Source organism: Triticum aestivum, chromosome 4D (assembly GCF_018294505.1).
Source record: "Triticum aestivum cultivar Chinese Spring chromosome 4D, IWGSC CS RefSeq v2.1, whole genome shotgun sequence".
NCBI lineage: Eukaryota > Viridiplantae > Streptophyta > Magnoliopsida > Poales > Poaceae > Triticum > Triticum aestivum.
The window spans coordinates 496666698-496681684 of NC_057805.1; positions in this window are offsets into that span (position 1 = coordinate 496666698).

Here is a 14987-nt window from a genome sequence, read left to right on the forward strand (position 1 = left end):
TTCTCTATCCCCCCGATTTTCACCCCCCCCCCCCCCCACACCCACCCACATTTCCAACTGAATCTCCTTCGTAAGACGTACGTAGCCAACCTGCAGGAGTAGTATTGCTCGTATACATCCCTAAAAAAATTTGCTAGTATACATGAAGAGTGTGGCTAGGTCTTAGTCGACTGAGATTTAACCAAGTGTGTCAACTGACATAACATGCATGCAAGAGAGAAAAAGAAAATTTTGCACGGATCTTAAAGTAATATCTCACGGATGTAGCATCGATTATTAAAAGCCTGTTTGGCACTGCTCTGCTCCTTAAAATGAAGAAAGCAGTAGCAATGAAACTGCAACGATCATAATGCTAAACTAACAAATGGGTCTTGTCCATCACATCACTCTTCTAATGATGTGATCTCATTCATCAAATGACAACACATGTCTATGGTTAGGAAACGTAACCATCTTTGATAAACGAGCTAGTCAAGTAGAGGCATATTAGGGACACTTTGTTTTGTGTATGTATTCACACATGTACTAAGTTTTCAATTAATACAATTCTAGCATGAATAATAAACATTTATCATGAAATAAGGAAATAAATAATAACTTTATTATTGCCTCTAGGGCATATTTCCTTCACTTATGACCTTATATTTGTGATCGGGGTCATCATGATTTAATCTGTGCTCCCGAAGACACCTGTTAAGATGTGCTTGCAATGAGATGAATTGGGGGGGTGTCCAAATTACATCTTGACCAGTTCGCGGCCTGCATCAAGAGTCAGGTGTCCAATCGCAAACCCTTACCATCACGCGGGGTTACCTCGGTTATTAAGAATAGATTAGAAAAAAAGCCTTGAGTGTGACTACACCTCACGTATCCCAGGGATTGCCTTTCCGCTATCGTGTTCAGAATAGTGTTTCGCGTCCTCCCTGCTCCTAACCTCCTCCTTGATCAAACCCTGAGATCTTGGATGCTTGCAGGGACGACGAACGGGAATGAGACATGGGACAACTACGATGCAATTCTAACACATATATGACATTAATTCAAAGTTATTGCATCGATCACTTATACAAATTCATCGAGTTGCAAGTCTATGGCCCAACTCATTGCCTTATCGAGTTACTCACACATGGCAATCGGATCGTAGGAAGAAATCATTTGAGAAGAAATAAAGATGAATGCTTTATTCATATTATATCTTACAATGGTTGCCGAATGCGATACGTGATTACAACTATGGCTAACTTGGAGGTGGTTTGCTGCGAGGATGGTGGCTAGCGGCTACTAAGATGAGATGGGAAATGGAGGTGGCTAGGGTTGGACAATGGATTTTTGTTGCGGTGATGGAGGTTTTCGATGATGCTCTTGTACGAAGCTGCGTTGACTCCTTTCTAAAAGTGGTTGAGTTGGATTCCACGGAGCCGTTGGCACTTGTTACAAGCGCTGGTATGAGCAGGTGCGCTCGTACCACACGTTGTCTTCTTTTATATTTCACTTGATGCGCCTCAAATTTATTTTCTTCTTTCTTTTGCTTCTTTCCTTCTAATTGATGATTTTATCGTATGGCCTCTTTTTGTGTGGAAACAAAATAAAGAGAGGATTTCGCGATCTCTCGCATTCATTAGTCATTAGTGGCGATATCAGAGTGATTTTATGAGATTTTTGAAGACATAAAGGTTTAAACAACGGTGTGATGAGCGTAAAAATTAAACTCATCAACCTCCCAAAGCTTAAACCGAACCATCATTACATAAACCATCGGCGGCGCCACCATCACCATCATCGCCGCCATGCTCCTCTGAAGGAAATATGCCCTAGAGGCAATAATAAAGTTGTTATTTATATTTCCTTATATCATGATAAATGTTTATTATTCATGCTAGAATTGTATTAACCGGAAACTTAGTACATGTGTGAATACATAGACAAATAGAGTGTCACTAGTATGCCTCTACTTGACTAGCTCGTTGAATCAAAGATGGTTATGTTTCCTAACCATAGACATGAGTTGTCATTTGATTAACGGGATCACATCATTAGAGAATGATGTGATTGACTTGACCCATTCCGTTAGCTTACCATTTGATCGCTTAGTATATTGCTATTACTTTCTTCATGACTTATAAATGTTCCTATGACTATGAGCTTATGCAACTCCCGAATACGGAGGAACACTTTGTGTGCTACCAAACTTCACAACGTAACTGGGTGATTATAAAGGTGCTCTACAGGTGTCTCCGATGGTACTTGTTGAGTTGGCATACATCGAGATTAGGATTTGTCACTCGGATTGTCGGAGAGGTATCTCTGGGCCCTCTTGGTAATGCACATCACTATAATCCGTGCAAGCAATGTAACTAACGAGTAAAGAGACTTGCCGGTAACGAGATTGATCTAGGTATTGACATACCGACGTTCGGATCTCGGGCAAGTAACATACCTATGAGAAAGGGAACAACGTATGTTGTTATGCGGTTTGACCGATAAAAATCTTCGTAAAATATGTAGGAGCCAATATGAGCATCCAGGTTCCGCTATTGGTTATTGACCGGAGACATGTCTCGGTCATGTCTACTTAGTTCTCGAACCCGAAGGGTCCGCACGCTTAACGTTCGGTGACGATCAGTATTATGAGTTTTATGTGTTTTGATGTACCGAAAATAGTTTGGAGTCCCGGATGTGATCACGGACATGACGAGGAGTCTCTAAATGGTCGAGACATAAAGATTGATATATTGGATGACTATATTCAGACACCAGATGAGTTCCGGGGGTCACCGGATATTTATCGGAGTGCCGGGGGGTTATCGGAACCCCCGGGGGATATAATGGGCCAACATGGGCCTTGTGGGAGAGAGAGAGAGAGAGGAGAGGGCCTAGGGCTGGCCGCCCCCCCTTTGGGAGTCCGAATTGGACAAGGAAGGGGGGCGGCGCCCCCTCTTTCCTCCCTCTCTCCCTCTCCTTCCTTCCCCCTTCCTCCTTCCTAGTTGGACTAGGAAAGGGGAGTCCTACTCCCACTAGGAGGAGGACTCCCCCCTCTCCTTGGCGCGCCCCAAGGCCGGCCGGCCTCCCCCTTGCTCCTTCATATACGGGGGCAGGGGGCACCCTAGAACAAACAAGTTGATTGTTCCGAGCCGTGTGCGGTGCCCCCCTCCACCATAATCCACCTCTGTCATATCGTCGTAGTGCTTAGGCCAAGCCCTGCGCTGGTAGCTTCATCATCACCGTCATCACGCCGTCTTGCTGACGAAGCTCTCCCTCGAAGCTCTACTGGATCGTGAGTTCGTGGGACGTCACCGAGCTGAACGTGTGCAGATCGCGGAGGTGTCGTACGTTTGGTACTAGGATCAGTCGATCATGAAGACGTACGACTACATCAACCGCGTTGTCATAACGCTTCCACTTTCGGTCTATGAGGGTACGTGGACAACACTCTCCCCTCTCGTTGCTATGCATCAGCATGATCTTGCGTGTGCGTAGGAAAGTTTTTGAAATTACTACGTTCCCCAACAGTGGCATCCGAGCCAGGTTTATGCGTAGATGTTATATGCACGAGTAGAACACAAGTGAGTTGTGGGCGATACTAGTCATACTGCTTACAAGCATGTCATACTTTGAGTCGGCGGTATTGTTGGATGAAGTGGCCCGGACCGACATTACGCGTACGCTTACGCGAGACTGGTTCTACCGACGTGCTTCACACACACGTGGCTGGCGGGTGTCAGTTTCTCCAACTTTAGTTGAATCGAGTGTGGCTACGCCCGGTCCTTGTGAAGGTTAAAACAACACATACTTGATGAAATGTCGTTGTGGTTTTGATGCGTAGTTAAGAATGGTTCTTGCTCAGCCCATAGCAGCCACGAAAACTTGCGACAACAAAGTAGAGGACGTCTAACTTGTTTTTGCAAGGCATGTTGTGATGTGATATGGTCAAGACATGATGCTAAATTTTATTGTATGAGATGATCATGTTTTGTAACGGAGTTATCGGCAACTGGCAGGAGCCATATGGTTGTCGCTTTATTGTATGAAATGGTGATCATGACGGTGCTTTGGAGATGGAGATCAAAGGCACAAGATGATGATGGCCATATCATATCACTTATATTGATTGCATGTGATGTTTATCCTTTATGCATCTTATTTTGCTTAGTATGGCGGTAGCATTATAAGATGATCTCTCACTAAATTTCAAGGTACAAGTGTTCTCCCTGAGTATTCACCGTTGCGAAAGTTCGTCGTGCCAAGACACCACGTGATGACCGGGTGTGATAAGCTCTACGTTCACATACAACGGGTGCAAGCCAGTTTTGCACACGCAGAATACTCGGGTTAAACTTGACGAGCCTAGCATATGCAGATATGGCCTCGGAACACTGTGACCGAAAGGTCGAGCGTGAATCATATAGTAGATATGATCAACATAGTGATGTTCACCATTGAAAACTACTCCATCTCACGTGATGATCGGACATGGTTTCGTTGATATGGATCACGTGATCACTTAGATGATTAGAGGGATGTCTATCTAAGTGGGAGTTCTTTAGTAATATGATTAATTGAACTTTAATTTATCATGAACTTAGTACCTCATAGTATTTTGCATTTCTATGTTGTTGTAGATAGATGGCCCGTGCTGTTGTTCCGTTGAATTTTAATGCGTTTCTAGAGAAAGCTAAGTTGAAAGATGATGGTAGCAACTACACGGACTGGGTCCGTAACTTGAGGATTATCCTCATTGTTGCACAGAAGAATTACGTCCTGGAAGCACCGCTAGGTTCCAAACCCGCTGCAGGAGCAACGCCAGATGTTATGAACGTCTGGCAGAGCAAAGCTGATGACTACTCCATAGTTTAGTGTGCCATGCTTTACGGCTTAGAACCGGGACTTCAACGACGTTTTGAACGTCATGGAGCATATGAGATGTTCCAGGAGTTGAAGTTAATATTTCAAGCAAATGCCCGGATTGAGAGATATGAAGTCTCCAATAAGTTCTACAGCTGCAAAATGGAGGAGAATAGTTCTGTCAGTGAACATATACTCAAAATGTCTGGGTATAATAATCACTTGATTCAACTGGGAGTTAATCTTCCTGATGATAGTGTCATTGACAGAATTCTTCAATCACTGCCACCAAGCTACAAGAGCTTCGTGATGAACTATAACATGCAAGGGATGGATAAGACAATCCCGAGCTCTTCACAATGCTAAAGGCGCGGAGGTAGAAATCAAGAAGGAGCATCAAGTGTTGATGGTCAACAAGACCACCAGTTTCAAGAAAAATGGTAAAGGGAAGAAGGGGAACTTCAAGAAGAACGGCAAGCAAGTTGCTGCTCAAGTGAAGAAGCCCAAGTCTGGACCTAAGCCTGAGATTAAGTGCTTCTACTGCAAAGGAACTGGTTAATGGAAGCGAACTGCCCCAAGTATTTGGCAGATAAGAAGGATGACAAGGTGAACAAAGGTATATGTGATATACATGTTATTGATGTGTACCTTACTAATGCTCGCAGTAGCACCTGGGTATTTGATACTGGTTCTGTTGCTAATATTTGCAACTCGAAACAGGGACTACGGATTAAGCGAAGATTGGCTAAGGACGAGGTGACGATGCGCATGGGAAATGGTTCCAAAGTCGATGTGATCGCGGTCGGCATGCTACCTCTACATCTACCTTCGGGATTAGTTTTAGACCTGAATAATTGTTATTTGGTGCTAGCGTTGAGCATGAACATTATATCTAGATCTTGTTTGATGCGAGACGGTTATTCATTTAAATCTGAGAATAATGGTTGTTCTATTTACATGAGTAATATCTTTTATGGTCACGCACCCTTGAAGAGTGGTCTATTTTTATTGAATCTCGATAGTAGTGATACACATATTCATAATATTGAAGCCAAAAGATGCAGAGTTGATAATGATAGTGCAACTTATTTGTGACACTGCCGTTTGGGTCATGTTGGTGTAAAGCGCATGAAGAAACTCCATTCTGATGGACTTTTGGAATCACTTGATTATGATCACTTGGTACTTGTGAACCATGCCTCATGGGCAAGATGACTAAAACTCCGTTCTCCGGAACAATGGAGCGAGCAACAAATTTGTTGGAAGTCATACATACTGATGTATGTGTCCAATGAATGTTGAGGCTCGCGGCGGGTATCGTTATTTTCTCACCTTCACAGATGATTTGAGCAGATATGGGTATATCTACTTCATGAAGCATAAGTCTGAAACATTTGAAAAGTTCAAACAATTTCAGAGTGAAGTGGAAAATCATCGTAACAAGAGAATAAAGTTTCTACAATCTGATCGTGGAGGAGAATATTTGAGTTCCGAGTTTGGTCTTCATTTGAAACAATGCGGAATAGTTTCGCAACTCACGCCACCTGGAACAACAAAGCGTAATGGTGTGTACGAACGTCGTAATCATACTTTACTGGATATGGTGCGATCTATGATGTCTCTTACTGATTTACCGCTATTGTTTTGGGGTTATGCTTTAGATACGGCTGCATTCACGTTAAATAGGGCACCATCTAAATCCGTTGAGACGACACCTTATGAACTATGGTTTGGCAAGAAACCAAAGTCGTCGTTCCTTAAAGTTTGGGGCTACGATGCTTATGTGAAAAGGCTTCAACCTGATAAGCTCGAACCCAAATCGGAGAAATGTGTCTTCATAGGACACCCAAAGGAGACCATTGGGTACACCTTCTATCACAAATCCGAAGGCAAGACATTCGTTGCTAAGAATGGATCCTTTCTAGAGAAGGATTTTCTCTCGAAAGAAGTGAGTGGGAGGAAAGTAGAACTTGATGAGGTAACTGTACTTGCTCCCTTATTGGAAAGTAGTTCATAACAGAAATCTGTTCTTGTGACTGCTACACCAATTAGTGAGGAAGCTAATGATGATGATCATGTAACTTCAGATCAAGTTACTACCGAACCTCGTAGGTCAACCAGAGTAAGATCCACACTAGAGTGATACGGTAATCCTATTCTGGAGGTCATGTTGCTTGACCATACGAACCTACGAACTATGAGGAAGCGATGATGAGCCCAGATTCCGTGAAATGGCTTGAGGCCATGAAATCTGAGATGGGATCCATGTATGAGAACAAAGTGTGGACTTTGGTTGACTTGCCCGTTGATCGGCAAGCCCTCGAGAATAAATGGATCTTCAAGAAGAAGACTGACACTGACGGTAATGTTACTGTCTACAAAGCTCGACTTGTTGCGAAAGGTTTTCGACAAGTTCAAGGAGTTGACTACGATGAGACCTTCTCACCCGTAGCGATGCTTAAGTCCGTCCGAATCATGTTAGCAATTGCTGCATTTTATGATTATGAAATTTGGCAAATGGATGTAAAGACTGCATTCCTGAATGGATTTCTGGAAGAAGAGTTGTATATGATGCAACCTGAAGGTTTTATCGATCCAAAGGGTGCTAACAAAGTCTGCAAGCTCCAGCGATCCATTTATGGACTAGTGCAAGCATCTCGGAGTTGGAATAAACGTTTTGATAGTGTGATCAAAGCATATGGTTTTATACAGACTTTTGGAGAAGCCTGTATTTACAAGAAAGTGAGTGGGAGCTCTGTAGCATTTCTAATATTATATGTGGATGACATATTATTGATTGGAAATGATATAGAATTTCTGGATAGCATAAAAGGATACTTGAATAAGAGTTTTTCAATGAAAGACCTCGGTGAAGCTGCTTATATATTGGGCCTTAAGATCTATAGAGATAGATCAAGACGCTTAATTGGACTTTCACAGAGCACATACCTTGACAAAGTTTTGAAGAAGTTCAAAATGGATCAAGCAAAGAAAGGGTTCTTGCCTGTGTTACAAGGTGTGAAGTTGAGTCAGACTCAATGCCCGACTACTGCAGAAGATAGAGAGAAAATGAAAGGTGTTCCCTATACTTCAACCATAGGCTCTATCATGTATGCAATGTTGTGTACCAGACCTGATGTGTGCCTTGCTATTAGTTTAGCAGGGAGGTACCAAAGTAATCCAGGAGTGGATCACTGGACAGCGGTCAAGAACATCCTGAAATACCTGAAAAGGACTAAGGATATGTTTCTCGTTTATGGAGGTGACAAAGAGCTCGTCGTAAATGGTTACATCGATGCAAGCTTTGACACTGATCCGGATGACTCTAAGTGACAAACTGGATACGTGTTTTTATTGAACGGTGGAGCTGTCAGTTGGTGCAGTTCTAAGCAAAGCGTAGTGGCGGGATCTACGTGTGAAGCGGAGTACATAGCTGCTTCGGAAGCAACAAATGAAGGAGTCTGGATGAAGGAGTTCATATCCAATCTAGGTGTCATACCTAGTGCATCAGGTCCAATGAAAATCTTTTGTGACAATACTAGTGCAATTGCCTTGGCAAAGGAATCCAGATTTCACAAGAGAACCAAGCACATCAAGAGACGCTTCAATTCCATCCACGATCAAGTCAAGGAGGGAGACATAGAGATTTGCAAGATACATACGGATCTTAATGTTTCAGACTCGTTGACTAAGCCTCTCTCACAAGCAAAACATGATCAGCACCAAGACTCCATGGGTTTTAGAATCATTACTGTGTAATCTAGATTATTGACTCTAGTGCAAGTGGGCGACTGAAGGAAATATGCCCTAGAGGTAATAATAAAGTTGTTATTTATATTTCCTAATATCATGATAAATGTTTATTGTTCATGCTAGAATTGTATTAACCGGAAACTTAGTACATGTGTGAATACATAAACAAACAGAGTGTCACTAGTATGCCTCTACTTGACTAGCTCATTCAATCAAAGATGGTTATGTTTCCTAACCATAGACATGAGTTGTCATTTTATTAACGGGATCACATCATTAGAGAATGATGTGATTGACTTGACCCATTCCGTTAGCTTAGCATTTGATCGTTTAGTATATTGCTATTGCTTTCTTCATGACTTATACATGTTCCTATGACTATGAGATTATGCAACTCCCGAATACTGGAGGAACACTTTGTGTGCTACCAAACGTCACAACGTAACTAGGTGATTATAAAGGTGCTCTACAGGTGTCTCCGATGGTACTTGTTGAGTTGGCATAGATCGAGATTAGGATTTGTCACTCCGATTGTCGGAGAGGTATCTCTGGGCCCTCTCGGTAATGCACATCACTATAAGCCTTGCAAGCAATGTAACTAATGAGTTAGTTATGGGATGATGCATTACGAAACGAGTAAAGAGACTTGCCGGTAACAAGATTGAACTAGGTATTGAGATACCGACGATCGAATCTTGGGCAAGTAACATACCGATGACAAAGGGAACAACGTATGTTGTTATGCGGTTTGACCGATAAAGATCTTCGTAGAATATGTAGGAGCCAATATGAGCATCCAGGTTCCGCTATTGGTTATTGACCGGAGACATGTCTTGGTCATGTCTACTTAGTTCTCGAACCCGTAGGGTCCGCACGCTTGACGTTCGATGACAATCGGTATTATGAGTTTTATGTGTTTTGATGTACCGAAGATAGTTCGGAGTGCCGGATGTGATCACGGACATGACGAGGAGTCTCGAAATGGTCAAGACATAAAGATTGATATATTGGACGACTATATTCAGACACCGGATGAGTTCCGGGGGTCACCGGATATTTATCGGAGTGCCGGGGGGTTATCGGAACCCCCGGGGGATATAATCGGCCAACATGGGCCTTGTGGGAGAGAGAGGAGAGGGCCTAGGGCTGGCCGCCCCCCCCCCCCTGGGAGTCCGAATTGGAAAAGGAAGGGGGCGGCGCGCCCTCTTTCCTCCCTCTCTCCCTCTCCTTCCTCCCCCCCTTCCTCCTTGCTAGTTGGACTAGGAAAGGGGAGTCCTACTCCCACTAGGAGGAGGACTCCCCCCTCTCCTTGGCGCGCCCCAAGGCCGGCCGGACTCCCCCCTTGCTCCTTTATATACGGGGGCTGGGGGCACCCTAGAACACACAAGTTGATTGTTCCAAGCCGTGTGCAGTGCCCCCCTCCACCATAATCCACCTCGGTCATATCGTCGTAGTGCTTAGGTGAAGCCCTGCGCCGGTAGCTTCATCATCGCCATCATCACGCCCTCGTGCTGACGAAGCTCTCCCTCGAAGCTCTACTGGATCGTGAGTTCGTGGGACGTCACCGAGCTGAACGTGTGCAGATCGCGGAGGTGTCGTACGTTCGGTACTAGGATCGATCGATCGTGAAGACGTACGACTACATCAACCGCGTTGTCATAACGCTTCCGCTTTCGGTCTACGAGGGTACGTGGACAACACTCTCCCTCTCGTTGATATGCATCACCATGATCTTGCGTGTGCGTAGGAATTTTTTTGAAATTACTACGTTCCCCAACATCCTCTCCACCAACTGTTCCATTCTGGCTTGTAACTTGCTCTCTCTCTCTCTATCTCTCTCTCTCTGTCTCTCTCTCCCTCTCCCTCTCCCTCTCCCCCCCAATGTTGAGTAGTTGTATTAGTTCGTGAGGATTTGGATGAACCCTTGCGTGATTAGTACTTGGTTATTGAATAAGTGATCCGACTCTCTTTATATGTATTTCGTTAATCGTGTCATGGTGTTTTGAAGGGCCCCCACACAACATTAATCGCTTATGGACTTGAGGTGATTTATGTTGGTGAGCAGGCTAGTTGAGGAGGTAGGTAGTGATAGGGCCTAACTTCCTTCGTCACTGGTCACTGCAATAGGGATTAGTGGAGAACCCTAGAACTTCATGTCGTGTCCACGGGGAGAACACTCCCCTTAATTATTGTTGTGGTAACTGGAGTGGGGACACGTGGTGGTGGCACAAGTGTACGCAATAACCGGAATGGAGATGCATACTTTGTTGGCTCCGCCCACGCGAGATCATATACAAGTAGAACAGTTATACGATTATAGAGCTATGCTTCTGCATGTGTTGTCAGCATCATACTTGTGGTGATGACTCTGGATACCTCAAGAAAGTTTACTACTTAAGAATTATTTTCCATAGTATAGTCCCCTTCGTTTTCGGTCTTTTGTTTTCCGTTTGTAGTTTAGTAAACACTCCTTGTTATCTATCTTCCTAGCAACCTACTAAAATAGACTATTTTCAAACTCCGGGTGCGTATAGAACTGCATTAAGTGACGACGTAGTTGCTGGGTTTGTGGTACCATCTTATTCGCTCCCTGTTGGATTCGAAACTTACTTATCACGAAAGTGCTACAACAGACCTGTGCACTTGTAGGTCATCAGAGCTAAAAACAAAGCAGCAAGAAGAAATTGCAGCTCTTAAGAGGGAACAAGAGGAGAAACTGCTTCTACATAAAAGAATCTACAAGACCCGGATGGAACGTTAAGTTTTTTTTGGTAAGACAATTGCACAACGACTCTAATAACAGCATGTCGCATCCCCTTTTGGGGGACCCTAATAACAACATGTCGCAACCCCTTTTGGGGAGCTCTAATAACAGCATGTCGTAGCCCTGACGGTGGTCTTCTTCATTGTCGAACTTTGGTTGAGGATATAGCTTATCATTAGTGTTTTGGTCAACTCAGGATTAGATATTAATCAGAAATCGGGCGATTAATTGATTTTATCGCTCAACTATTAATAGGCCAGTTTTTGCTTGCAATTCCAGGTTCTAGACACTAATAAGGTAAAAATGACCGATTAAATCGGATTCACCAGCTTCCGGACCCATATGTAACCAGCCATGTCAGCATCCAGTGGGCTCACATGTCAGGATCTTTGACCGGTCAAATCTGATTGTTATTGATGGCCACCGTCACTGTTAAAACCTTGGCCAGGTGCTACCTCTTGAGCATCCATTGGTTTTTCCCTTGAAGAGGAAAGGGTGATGCAGCAAAGTAGCGTAAGTATTTCCCTCAGCTTTTGAGAACCAAGGTATCAATCAAGTAGGAGGCCACACGCAAGTCCCTCGTACCTACACAAACAAATAAGAACCTTGCAACCAACGCAATAAAGGGGTTGTCCATCCCTTCACGGCCACTTGCAAAAGTGAGATCTGATAGAGATGATAATATTTTTGGTATTTTTATGATAAAGATTGAAAGTAAAGATTGCAAAGTAAAAATAGATTGGAAACTTATATGATGGAAAATAGACCCGGGGGCCATAGGTTTCACTAGTGGCTTCTCTCAAGATAGCATAAGTATTACGGTGGGTGAACAAATTACTGTCGAGCAATTGATAGAAAAGTGCATAATTATGAGAATATCTAGGCATGATCATGTATATAGGCATCACGTCCATGACAAGTAGACCGACTCCTGCCTGCATCTACTACTATTACTCCACACATCGACCGCTATCCAGCATGCATCTAGAGTATTAAGTTCATAAGAATAGAGTAATGCATTAGGTAAGATGACATGATGTAGAGGGATAAACTCAAGCAATATGATATAAATCCCATCTTGTTATCCTTGATGGCAACAATACAATACGTGTCGTTTCCCCTACTGTCACTGGGATCGAGCACTGCATGATTGAACACAAAGCTAAGCACTTCTCCCGTTGCAAGAAAGATCAATCTAGTAGGCCAAACCAAACTGATAATTTGAAGAGACTTGCAAAGAGAACCAATCATACATAAAAGAATTCAGAGAAGATTCAAATATTGTTCATAGATAATCTTGATCATAAACCCACAATTCATCGGATCTCGACAAACACACCGCAAAAAGAGTTACATCAAATAGAATTCCAAGAAGATCAAGGAGAACTTTGTATTGAGATCCAAAGAGAGAGAATAAGCCATCTAGCTAATAATTATGGACCCGAAGGTCTGTGGTAAACTACTCACACATCATCGGAGAGGCTATGGTGTTGATGTAGAAGCCCTCCGTGATCGATGCCCCCTCCGGCGGAGCGCCGGAAAAGGCCCCAAGATGTGATCTCACGGGTACAGAAGGTTGCGGCGGTGGAAATAGGTTTTCGTGGTGCTCCTAGTTGGTTTCGGGGTATGTAGGTATATATAGGAGGAAGAAGTAGGTCGGTGCAGCCACGAGGGGCCCACGAGGGTGGAGGGTGCGCCCCCTGCCTCGTGGCCTCCTCATTGATTGCTTGACGTCCACTCCAAGTCCTCTGGATCACGTTTGTTCCAAAAATCACGCTCCCGAAGGTTTCATTCTGTTTGGACTCCGTTTGATATTCCTTTTCTGCGAAACACTGAAATAGGCAAAAAATAGCAATTTGCACTGGGCCTTGGGTTAATAGGTTAGTCCCAAAAATAATATTAAAGTGTATAATGAAGCCAATTAAACATCCAAAACAGAATATATAATAGCATAGAGTAATCAAAAATTATAGATACGTTGGAGACGTATCACCAGGCCAAGCTGTAAGTTGCACGTCGGCTTCTTCTGGGTCGTATGTCAGAAACATTGGCTAGTTAAACATGTGGGTTTTGGTTAATAGTGACGGGTATATCGTCACCGAAAACTGCAATGAAGGATGGCAGGTCATATACAGTGACAATTTGGCCTTCACAGAAGATAGCTTTCAGCGACGAAATCAGGTTTGTCACGGAAAAGATGATTTTGCGTGACAGAAAAGGTGGTACCATCAAAGATTTATTTTCGACGGCGCTTCCGTGTCGACCGGGGTGATGGCTGAAAACGTCACCAAGCCATTTTTGGTGACGACAAATGGTTTTACGTGGCACAAGTATGCCGTCACAAAATAGACTATGTTTTGTAATGCCGTAAGTTGTTATCATTTGTGGGTGATTCCTATAAATCAATACCACATCTTTGAATAAAGTTCATCATTTTATGAAGGTGGTCTTACCAAACTGTCGTGGAATTGTCACGGCAGATGTCCTCAAGCTAGGACTTAGTCGTGGAGCCATCACCGCTAGGAAGCTTGAAGGGGTTAACGGAACAAGGAACACGAGGGTTTATACTGGTTCGGCCCCTTACGGTGAAGGTAAAAGCCTACGTCCAGTTGAGGTGGTATTGATTAGGGTTTCGATGACCAGGGAGCTTAACTGCTATGCCTGGCTCTCGATGAGATCTTTCTTGTCCCTAAACCGCTGCCGGGTCGTCCCTTTATATAGGGAGGCCGACGCCCAGCAGCTCTCAGAGTCCCGGCCGGCTCATAAGAGTGTCCGGCTCGGACTCTCAACTATTCTTGCCTTACACTACAAGTTCTACCATAATAACGATTGTAACTACAGGCCTTAAGCCATATCCAGGTCTTAAGCCCATCTTTGGCCCACCGTCTTCAAGCTTGGCGCCGGGCTTCTGGCGATGACCATTATGAGTAACCCGACCCCTTCTGGCGGGTGACTCTAAGGTCTATATCCTCCACACAAACCAAACCAGATTAGAAAACCCGTAGAAAAACTGGGCCAAACCGGGGATGAACCGGGGGCACGTGTCACTCAGGAAAGTGCTCCCACCCAAGAAACGCATAGGAGGCACCCTAGCTTAGCCACCTTTAAGTTCTTACAAGATTTTAACATAAGCACCTCTGGAAGGTCTCGAAGCACATCAGTCGGTGGTCCCTCTGAGTCATCACGGATGTAGCCGAAATTGCGGACGGGGTTGGGCCAGGAGCAAAATGACGAGGAACCACTATGGTGGGTGGCCGCCGCCAGACGCGGAAGTCGTCGCCGGATTGGGAGCCGTGGAGCCGTAGGAGGGGGGACGACGATGACCGGACCGTGCTGTGGCGGGAGGGGATGAGCGACGCGATCTGGCGGTGGTGGCCTGGTGGGGCGGCGGCGCAGCATGGTCTCTCGATTGTGAGAGAGAAGGGAGGGCCAGATGGACTGGGCTTACCCGACGCTAGACGGGCTGTCTGCGGGTGCATATGGCCCAATCAACCAGATAACTCAGATTTTTCTACTAGCTACCTCCTACGACAGGCAGCCCGTTCCCGTTCGCAAGAAAACACGTGATTAGGCAGCAATTAACGGCCAAAAACCAACCTGAAGACACGATCTGACAGCTATAAAGTGT